Genomic DNA, 12,280 nt, shown 5'->3' with positions numbered 1-12,280 from the left:
TTGAAATTGTCCCTGAAGTAGTTTCTGATTCATAGAAACGGCACGCTTAATCTATCCATATTAAGAAAATAAAAGTCGATTTATATTTATATAATGTAGTTATAATTATTGCTATATTTGGAGTCGGTGTCAGCCAACCCTATACCTATCAAAAAACAATACGAGAATACTTTAAGAAATGTTTCTTACAAATTACCTTTTATACGATATTATACTGGGTCAATCAAGAGGCTCGTATCGCTTCTTTCTTTTGATTGTTGAAGCGTGTGCCTGTGGCTGACACCGGCTCCAAATATAACAATAACTATAACTACGTTATATAATCGTAAAACGACTTTTAAGTAGTCTAATATTTTTCATTTCATTTTACCTAGGAGGACTCTCAAAAATATGTTAAATATGCAATTATTTTTATTACTTTTAGTGCGTTTTAATTTGTTTTAAAATACTGTTTTGTTTGAAGTCGGTTTTTCTTTTTGTTAAAATTTTATTTATCATAGAACCATTGAAGAACCTTGAAGTTAGTAGAAAAGTTTTAACCATTTTAAAAATAAAACAAATAATTTTTGTAGTACCTAAAATTTATTGTTAGTTTCACACATTTTACTGTATTATTTTTTAATTTATTTTAGTAAGTACAACAATTGCCCCCGTAAATCTAAGTGGCCATCTTTGTTTAAATACTTCGTGCATGATGTATAAAAAACTTCTTATAACTGTCAATACGGCGGCGTCGACCATAATATTTAAGATACTATATTATTTGTGACTATCAATACACTGGCTCACTCACTATTCTAACAGAAATAGACCATTAATGAGTATGGGTGTTTGATGGTTGAATAATTGATGAGTAGTGGTACCCTCGCAATCGTTTTAGTTAAAGCCTCCTAGGAGAATAAAAATGGCGTTTATATTTCTCATTTTTACATAGCTCAAATTTTTTTATAGTCAAAGAAACTTAAACATATACATAAACGTATATAGGTACATATATAACGAATACAAATATGTTGATTTGACCATATTGCTATAATTTACTTATACATGTATAAATTATAATTATAAAAAATTATATAAGTGGTATTTGATAGTCAATTTTCTTTCCGACTGTGTTTGAATGATAAAATATATTTAAAATACATATATGTGTCAAACAATTACACTACAAAGCGTTCCACGATTGAAACACTCGAAATTCATTCCCCCTACATAGTATAAGATGTCATAATGAAATTTAGTTCTTATACGACTATAGAATATCACTGCATAGAAAGAAACGTATGCAGTTGAAATAAAGTTCGAATTTTATCAAGAAATTGCTATTTTCTTTAAAAGGAAATGACTGTACCATATAAAAGTAATCTATTGGATCGTTAGAAGCGGCAATGTATTATGAAATATAATATTATAAAATTTACGGTTAAAAATATAGCTTTTAACTTCTTTCTTTCTTTTATATCTATGTACATAATACAAACTTAACTTGGTTACGATTTTATTTATATTTTAATCTATTTTAATTAGTGTATCGAAGTATAAATATTGTTGGCGATATTAAAATTATTTTGACGTCAAAATATTGAAACCTTTAAAAACAATGGGTTTCTATTAAAAAGCTTGTAAGTTTGACGTAGGTTAAGCAATATCGTAATTGTTATGACGGCATATCTTTTTATTAAAAATAAAAAAATAATTATTCCGAATTGATTTGTGTGATAATAATATATGATATTCATAAATAGTAACTACTACTGTCAATGCTTGAAATATTTTCATTACTCTTCGTATAGAGAGACGTGTGTCAAACTAACACTTAATATTTTTTATATTAATAACATTTTACTTCCATTCTATATAATCTATTCATCTTGTAAAATACTTATTAGTGCTAAAACAAAAACGTATTTTGAATAAATTTAAATAATAAATAGTTAATTTTTTTGCAGTCAAAATAACTTTATTATTTTTTAATGTGATTATTTAGAAAAAAATCGTGTCAGACGACGCTTATCTAACAGATTTAGATCCTACATTAGTTATTCGTGTTATAAGTACACTTAATAACGTGTATGTATGCACTGATTTGTACAATATGTTACTGTAGTGTATTATCAAAATGCACTCCACAAACTCGACTCAAGTCTCGAAGGAAATTCCACTAGAACAAAATGTTAGAGAAATTAATTTCCTTGCAAATTTACAGTCGGTATTAAGTTGTTCGTCGGTAGTTTCGTGCCAGATTCTGCAGAGGAAGTTGTGAATGAGTTAAAATTTGTCTCGTATGGCGACTTACGAATAAAATAGGGTGACTGGTAAGAGCTGGGGTCCGTTACCTACTCAGTTAGTATAGCGATATTACTGAATTGATTTGAAAATTACTTTGATTAAGGAAAAAGTTGCGAAATGGTAAAGGTAGTATTTTTGGTTGCTTGGTGACGTGTACAACTATTTTACGACATTCGTATTATCATAACGCATTACTACCAAACTATTTACTAGAGTTACAGAGGTAATTATAATAATTATGCCAATTCGAGTATCATAGATTATGAGGTTCAAATCCCGGGTCGTCTTAATAAAGAATTGGGTGTTTCTATTTGTTCTGTAGCTAGTATGGACCTAAATAGTTAAGTCGGTGAGAGGTTGTGAAAGTGAACCAATTACTTTCGAGGAATAATATCGTAGATATTGTGATTTAACAAATATTGCATTGCTCGATTCAATATGTGACTATGTTCACTACGCGAACATTTGTCATTTAATAAGATAACATAATATTTATTTAAAACTAATGATGTGTTATATCGGCCAAGGTCTTTACTATTTACTTATATGCGTATATGTACACGACTTATAACGGTTATAACGACTTTGTATCTTTGTTTGTTTTCAATAACATAATTATATGTTCTCATATAAATTATGTTCTAAAATAAACTACTAGCGGAGTTGGCACAGAAGCTGAAGCACATGTTCATCCCAGCTTAACCTAGAAGTTAACTACGTCTTAAGTTAGATTTAAAATAAATATTACCAACCCATTTATTTAGAATAGTATTTTTTGGAATTAGTCTACTTTTATATAAAATAGATATTTATTAGTACGACAAATAAATATACTATATATACATACAGATACGATGTCCAATATTTAAGACTAATATTCATCCCCTTGAGTATACGTCGAGTCCGAGATATTTTTCGAGTCTTTTAACTTGATCTACTTTTGTACGAAAATGTTAGTAGATTTCTGTTAACTTAAAAGTATATTTTAAATTATAATGCAGGCTTAGGATCATCGTTTTATACTAATTTTGTATTCGAAATAGTTTATGAATTTCTATGGATTACCTACATAAAAATATGTTTATAAACATTTTTTAAATAAATGAGGATATAATTTAAAATCATAATGTTTGTAAGTCTTGTTCTGATCCGGTTTCAGGGGTTGCTGATTCAGTGTAACTACCTAAAAGCACTGGAAATATGAAACCATAGTTCTCAAGAGCGACGATGTAAAGAATGCCATGTCATACTATTTGCCAGATAACTTAATTATTTAATATGAATTAAGTACAAGAAAAGCTTACTAGACATATCAGTTGTCGGTGAATGTAATTTATAGAGGAACTTTTCCCTTTACATGACTGTAAATGTGGAGGAATATGTTCAGCAAAGGGTTTTAATATGTCTGATATATAAAGTCATTAATTAATCCCTTATGTAAAACAGCAAACCCCTATTTTAACAAGTATATTTCGATAATGCAATATAGCATCAATGTAAGGCAATTTAATTTTATCTCTTACCCATAATTGGTATTTTGTTGGCAAATGATCTCCAGTCGCCGCAGGACTTCAATGTATGGCTATTGGCTGTTTTCCAATGTCCATACGAATTTGAACTCTATTGTGTTGGGTGTAAAGTTTAATTTACTGTTGTCGACAGCTGCTGCAGCTGCAGTGATCCGTAGCCGCCGTTGGTTTTGAAATTATCCTTATTATGAATAAAGAATAAAATAACCAATAAGAGACTCTTTATTTTTATATTGTTTTTATTTTGTTAGTAACCGTGCAGGATAAGTTAGATAGCGATCGTGAACATTTTTGCAGACGTAAGGTTCCAGTTGAAATTTGCTATGTATCCGATTTTTGGAAGTCGAATCAACTAATTTCATAGTGTTGAAGTTTAGAGTTTTTAAAAATAGAATTCTGTGCCTTTTTCATTCGTCAGTACGATCATGTTATTTTTATCGTCGCACATCGAACAATTGATGATATCGACTTCAAATTAATTTCATTCGATTTATTGCCGAAAAATCAGCTTGTGTGAGCAACTGGTCAGAATGAATTGCCGAAAAAAACTCAATTTAAACATCGATTATCGACTCTCTTCAATCGTATCATATGGATAGTTTTACTTGGATGGGTATACCTTAAATCTTCAATGGTCTAAACGGAATTTGTTTAAATATATTAATCTATATTTATGATTATATAAATTAACATATATGATATATGTATTTGTGTGTGTGTACTGATACACCATACCATATGTTAACTACATTAATTGTATTAGTTCCACGCACTAAACAGCAATACATTGTATTCCGTGATCGGGTTTTGAGGTTAAGTGATCCAGTGTAATTAAAGACTCGAGGGACTTTATGTCGATCCAATGGTTGGCAACGTATTGATACTATAAAATGGCTTATACTATTAACGAGTCTATTTTTTATAATATAAATTGTTTATTGTCATGCAGTTTCAAGTGGTGATACCAGTGGATGCACATTGATTATTATCAAAGGACGTGAGTTCAAACCTGGTGGAAACAAAACAACAATGAATATTAGCATGGCTGAAGGAAAACATCGTAATTCAAACTTGGAATGAAATTCCGACACATGTACCCACATTCTTCAGTGGTATGTTTATTTGTATTAAAATATTTTATTGTCTTTATTGCCCAAGTATTCATTAACGTTAGTAACATTCATTGCATTTTGTAAATATAAATTAAGTATTTGTTACAAAATTTATCAATTCTTTTCGTTTTGTATGTATTTAAGTAGATGTGCCGCGAACTTGTACGCGTTTGAATTTAACAAAAAAAAAAAAATATTGTAGCGTAAGTTACTCCTTATTATATCAGTTATCTGCCAGTGAAAACAGACAGACAGACAAAAATTGTAAAAAATGTTATTTTGGTATATGTACCGTGTATAAATACAATACAACACATATGCATTGAGATTGAGAGGGCTATTTTAATATTACAAACAGACACTTCAATTTCATTATATGTATAGATTATTATCAATCAATCAATTCAGTAATAATTTGTTACAGATAATTTCACATACAAACTATAAAACCATAGACATTTAACGCCATTGTAATATTTCCTAGTATTTCATACACTATGCATATATGAAGCGGGGATCGGTTTTATTAAAAACGAGCTGACAGATGCTGCGAATGACCAAGTTAACACCACAGTTCTGAACTTTTGCCAGAACTTGACGGGTTCAACGAGTTATCATATCGACTTTTATTGCTATATCGTGATCTCAATATATCGCATCCAATATAAACATTGCATTGAGAATGTTGATTTGAAAAGCTATTTGCACTGTTTCATGGTAATTTTACGAGCGTCATAAAATTTACCGTCCAATTATAGACGGGATAATTTATTTTTTATGTCAGGGACAGTAATCTGGTGCGGGGAAAATAAAACAGCCAGCAATTATTCTTCGTTTTACCGCTTGTTCCGATGATTTGTGATTTTTAATCGTCAAATGTAGATAAAAATATGTTTTAAGATATTCATATTTTTGCTTCTCTTTTATTTTTGATTTGATACATTTTTACACCTGATTTCAGGGTCATTTTTTTTTTAAATATGACATGATTGACTGATTGAAAGACTGACTGACTGATTTATGAGATTCATGCGCTTATAATGTTTACTGTAAACATTCTATATGAATAAAAGTAAAGTAAAAAATGATTCATCTTATCTCAGGGGATCAGGCTTAGTATTTTTCACTGCGTCGCTCTAATGGAATTACTGGATAAACATGTTGCACAATTCCATCCGACACACAGCCGTAGGTTGCAAATTTCCTTCCGATAAAATCTTTCAATGCTGTACAAGACATATTCGAAATTTTAAACACAAGCGGAGTACATAAAAAATATGTGATGCTTGTTCAGCAAATCACTGAACTAACTTGGATTAACTTTATCTTGCAAGCGAATTACACGTATAATATCAAAAATCAAATGATCATATTTAGAACCGTTTGATTGAATATATATTTTATGTCTAAAATATGCTTGAACTGAATGCAATATAAGTTGAAATCCAATATATTGTTGCTTGTTAATAACCCTGCATGCATGAAGGTAGTTTGCGTACCCCACACGTAATGTAACAGTTCATTGCCCCCAGCAATGACAATTATCTGTGGGGATTGTCCCTAGGTGTCTCAACTGTTCTAGCTACCCTTTTTGGTCTCTCATAAATAAAGATTACCAAGCATCTCACTCCAAACTTACAGGTCAACAATTATTGGACGCGTGTAAGTGTTAATTGGACATTTTCAAGGTTTCGTATATTCCATTTCCCTTGATAACTTTAATCCAATATTAAGTTTAATGTATTATAAGAATGTTTGCTTATTAGGATAAGTCTATTATGGAAATGTAAACGAATTATTTTCCTTTTATAATGGTAATAAAAAAACAAATATTATTTCATTAGATAAATTAAAATTAGGTTTCGTTCAACAAAAATGTAATAAAATTTTCATATATCAAACTGTACAAACTTTTGACCCTTTCAGTACACAATTACGAACATCGTGTCAGAACTGGAGGTCTTCCGGGAGGGTTGTTTGCAGATTTTATTAATATACATTTTTTGTTTATTTTCGAAATATTTCCTCGTGTATTAGGTTATAAAGGTTATTGGAGATAGAGTAGATGAATAGGTTGAAGCTGTGTTGGCTCTCGGATTAAATAAGTAGTGTTAAGAGGGATTTTGGATCTTAATTTGGGTCAGTAGGTTGGTATACAGAGTTATATGATTAGGTACATACAATATATGAAGGTAAGCCAAAATCATTATTATTATTATATTGTATGTTACATGCATGTACGTAGCTTTTAAAAGTTTAGTCCTACTATAATCTATAAATTATTATTATTTATTATTTTAGATAATGAATATAGTTGCTCTTTGACCGCCACTGTACATTGTCTTCTATTAAAAAGTCTCTGTTACTTTATCAAAGGACTTTTAAATTTGTTCTGAAAAACGCCGGATAAAAGAATATATTTCTCATTGTAATAAAATCCCGCAAAAACGCTTCATTCTCACAACATCAGAAATGCTAATTTGCATTAGTCTTGTTCTCTTTTTGTAGAATAATTTTATTAAAAAAAAAAAAAACAAAATGACAAGCGAATAACATCTTTCCTCTTTTTTCAGCTTTAGTATACATGTGACGCCCGAAGCGAAAATGGCACAGTCCAAAATGGCGGGTGAAAGATCAATAGGACCTACCAAAAGGTAAAGCCATCTCTTTTACACTCAATAAATTTATCATTGCCTCTCTTTCTGACGCTGTGCCGCGCCGTAACTACGATACGTCGTATGACGAAGAGAATTTCCTACCGCAAATTTTCGCATAGACTTTTCGAATATAAATCTGTTAGAGGCCCTGGTAACAACATGTTTGCACAGCTATTAGACATTCGCGACAAATGTCCTGTTCATGTTCCTTTCTACCTATATAATATTCGGTATCACTCGTCACGTTTATTCGTATACCTCATCATTAGCGCCTATTATATAAAGGGTAGGGTGTTATTTTGCCCGATTAAGACCTATTTCCGGTAATATATGGTACAAGGATTTTTCAAGCGACATAAGGTCGTAAGTGAGGTCACCTTCTTTATTACTTTAAAAACAAATAGCAGGTACGTAGTTGAACGAGTAACATGCAATTAATTGGCTATTAATCTAGATTGTTTTAAACTTCATCAAATCAGAAATATTTGACCAAAAGTAGCTTGAAGTATGAATTGGAATTCTTCAGGAAACTGCGATAAGAACAATTGATGTTTAAAGTCGGAGGTGAATTAATAATATAGTCACTTTAGTGTGAAAGAATGTAATTTAAAAAAGCACTCTTCGAGTATTTTACGCTTAAAATTTCTTGGATAACTTCGAATGGTTATTGCAAATACTAAGAAGATTTCATTTAAGTTGGCGCAGACGATGGTGCTATTGAACTAGCTACTTTAAATTTGCATAATCTCTAACGATTTATAATAAGTAGATTTTTTTCATTTAAATGTACTTCAACTGCGTTATTTATTTGAAAATACAGCAAGCCCCAAAGTCGTTTTATTTTGTATACCTGTGATGAGTCGATATCTAGTCTGAAAGCATTAAGTTTTATATCTTCATTAGAGTAATACATTAGTTTCGCGGTTCGTTGGTAATCGAAGACTGAGTGCGGTACTAGAAGGCGCTCGATTTATAGTATTCTCTACAATTTCAGAAGCAAGCAGATTGTGGATGTGCGATTTATTCTTATCATGTGTGATTCTAATGGCTTTTATCTTTTCTTATTATAATTTATGTTAAAAAAAGTTAATTTGGTGTAAGTTCTAATTGAAAGTTTCTAAGGAATGAAATTGGTTTCGTTACCAATTACGTAGATACAATATATTACCTAATTGATAGTGTATAAGAAGGTGTCAATAATATTATAACAAACTCGCTTGTTTTTGATAAACAAATTTAATAAATCCTTATTATTTTCGACTGGAATTAGCCAAAACATCATATCTTTTGTTAACAGGGATAATGCTTAAAAACACAGAGTAAAAATAGCAGTATACATGTTAAACGAAAGTCAACGCTCACAAGACGCATTTACTTGCGTGACAACATGTATTATTTTATAAATAAACAAGCTGTCCGTCCCTACTTCGTTCGACCGAAATAAGATTTTTCTTTTCTTCCTGATAGCCACGCCACCTGCCGGGTCCAATCTATATCATCCTAGGTTTTCTCAAATACACAATCAAAGATCCATTGTATGTCCAACACATGCGCACAATATATACACAGATGAGATCACGGGATTGGTATGTGTCATTTTAATAGTCAATATTTAATGCGGGTTAAGCGCTGAATCGAAGATACATAAATATTATAGACTAAATTGTTCTGCGAAAGAGTAGCCCAGTAGTGTTTTGACTTTGGCTCAATACGTATCTTCATTTACAAGTGTATAACTGCAGATATATGTATTCCAAGACAAGAATATAATGTTTAGTCCAGGCGTATTCCTCAAAAATATTTAATCGATATAAATATTTGAATGGACTTAAGATAAATCGTACTTAGCGGAATGTATTCGAAATTTATTTATTACTTGAAAGTTCGTAAAATATTATACGTTGAAAAATTTCACAGCGAGTGAAATATGATTGAGAGATTAAACTCGTAATTCGAATGAAAACTTCAACGTATCGATATATCGTTTCTGTATTTCTTTGAAGATAAATTCTAATAGATGAGAGAAAATATTCCCTTACGAAATTTGCACACAAAACAATTATTGTTATCAAAATTAGACTACTTTCAACGAATACGTTACATGAAAGGGTGGGATTGAAACGATCATTCCTGAGCAAGCATGTAAGGGTCGAAGCAAAGATAAAAAGGGTTCGTTCGAAGAGCCAATATCGGTCGGAAGGAGGTGACAGGCCCTTTACTAAGGGAACCTTGAATGGCTATTCAGTTATGTGGATGTGTTAAAAAGGGTTATCATTAAATAAAATCAAAATATGTAATATTTACAACTTCACAAATTAAAATTGAATTGGACGGTCTATACGATATTCTTAACATCTCGTTTTTCAAACTTACGATATTTTTTATAAGATTTCATTTAAAAATTTGGTACATTTATGAGGAGAAAATGCGACATTTTTTATGAAAATTGCTAACATAAAAAAAATTCCAAAGGCCTTATAATTAGACCTTAATTAAATACAAAAAAAAAATGCAAATGTATGGGTGTAAAAATTATGACGTCGTGGAATGGTGGCAAGAATGCTAACGATGAATCACACCACCAACCCTATAACGATATAATATATATAATATTTACTATTACCTTATAATATTAATATTATTTGTGGTAATTAATTCTACCTATATGTATGTATATGACTTAATGACATTCATATGGGTTTTCTTTCCCCATTAAACTAAGAATTTAATTAAAAATTAAATTAAGAACTGGTTTTGCAACTTACACATTAAAAACCAATCATAGAAATCGTATATAATTAAAAATACATGATATTGAATGAAAATAGCATTCTTTATTTAAAATAAAAAAAAATACAAATTACATCTGTACAGTATGAAATTACTTCAGACTTTGGTTATTTTTTTGAAAAAGACAGCTATGATATCCAAGTATCATCACTCTGTAAAAATGTCGATGAATAAATTTAAGCAGAATCAAAAACTAGTACGAACGCAGGATTTAGTGAGACACTAAATATGATTTAGACGAGACCATTCCTGGAGATACAAAACACGTCGTTACGTGTTGAAATATTCATACATGAAATGTTGTCTGATATCAAGAATATGGAAGGACATCGAATCCCTGGTCTCAATATTATTTACATGAACATTTCGATAAATGTACGAAGGGATAGGTCCGACCTATTTACCTCCAGCGGCCATGATATGCGTAATCTCTCGGAAAAGGGCCCCGTGGTACGAGATACGTGATCATGCATGGGATGATGGCTTTGTATTCTATTTTTGAATTATTCGTTAGACGCATTCGATCCGATGTATTTGTCTTGTATATTTTTGACGCGTGTGAGAGAAACACGGAATTGAGAGACACCTTCGATTGGGTTCGGGTTGTGTGTAGAATATAAATCGAGAGTTAAATTGAGAAAGGGTTGGGTTAAAAATTCAAACGTCTATAAATAAAAAATCAAGAAATTTGCCGATAAAATGGAGTCCTTGTTATTTATGAAATCTTTGTTTAATGTTCGGCCACTTTTAGGGATTTTCAGATCATTTTAAAGCACACTCAGCAATCACTCGTTTATATATATTTATACCTATATTTTTTATTCCAATTTTTATGATATTGGTAGATGGACGATCAAAGGGGTCACCTGATGGTAAGTGGTTACCACCGCTCATAGACAATGGCGCTGTGAAATATAGAAATATTAAACATCCCTTACATCGCCAATGTGCCGTCAACCTTGGGAACTAAGACTGCAGAGTTACGTTCCTCGTGCCTGTAGTTACACTGGTTCAATCACCCTTCAAATCGGAACAAAAAGATACTCTGTACTGCTATTCGACGGTTGAATTTCTGATGAGTAGGTGGTACTCAGGCGACCTTGCACAAAGACCTACAACCAAGAAAAAATTGCACAAATACATTCATTATTTATAATCATTTTTTTATATACTACATAATGAAAGAATACGGTTTTTTAATAAGTATATGAATATTTAATAATTTAATATAATAATAAAGGCGCATGTTTGGCTAGCGAATCGTAATTTATATTCTATTCTGTTGAATAAATAGCAATAAATCAACATTATGCTTGATTTATTGGAAGCAACGCGATATTAATTATTATTATATAATAATATCTTAAGCTAATTTATGTCAAAGCGGTAATATCAATTAGAGAATTATTAGTCAAATAATGGTATTATTTCATACAAGCAAAGCAAACTACAGTGTTGTATCGTATTGGTCCTTGTAGCTCGAATAACTACCGTACAATTATTATCGCGTAGATTTATGAGAGGAGTACAGACAGAATACAAATGTTATTATTACCTGCTATAATATTGAGCATCTATTCATAAGTTACTCACACCTGATGACGATGGACTTTTAATTAATTTCTTCAGATACTGTGTTGAATAAATACGAGAGTTATTTTTTATGCCATTGTCAATGTTAAATGGAAACATTTGTACACTAGATTATGTTGAATTTATCGTGTAATATATTTTCATATTTATTCATGAAATTATTTTTTTCCAATTTCTGTAAAATATTGAGAAATTTAAATTGAGTCAAAGATTTTTGTAACGCCAGTAAATATAGTTTAAGTTTCACCGTTTGGTAGACTAGTCTTAAAAAATATATTGGTAAGCTATCCATTATTTTTTCTAACGAAAT

This window comes from Vanessa cardui, chromosome 14 (genome assembly GCF_905220365.1).
Source record: "Vanessa cardui chromosome 14, ilVanCard2.1, whole genome shotgun sequence".
NCBI classification, from domain to species: Eukaryota; Metazoa; Arthropoda; class Insecta; order Lepidoptera; family Nymphalidae; genus Vanessa; species Vanessa cardui.
Note: the sequence above shows the minus strand (reverse complement) of the source record.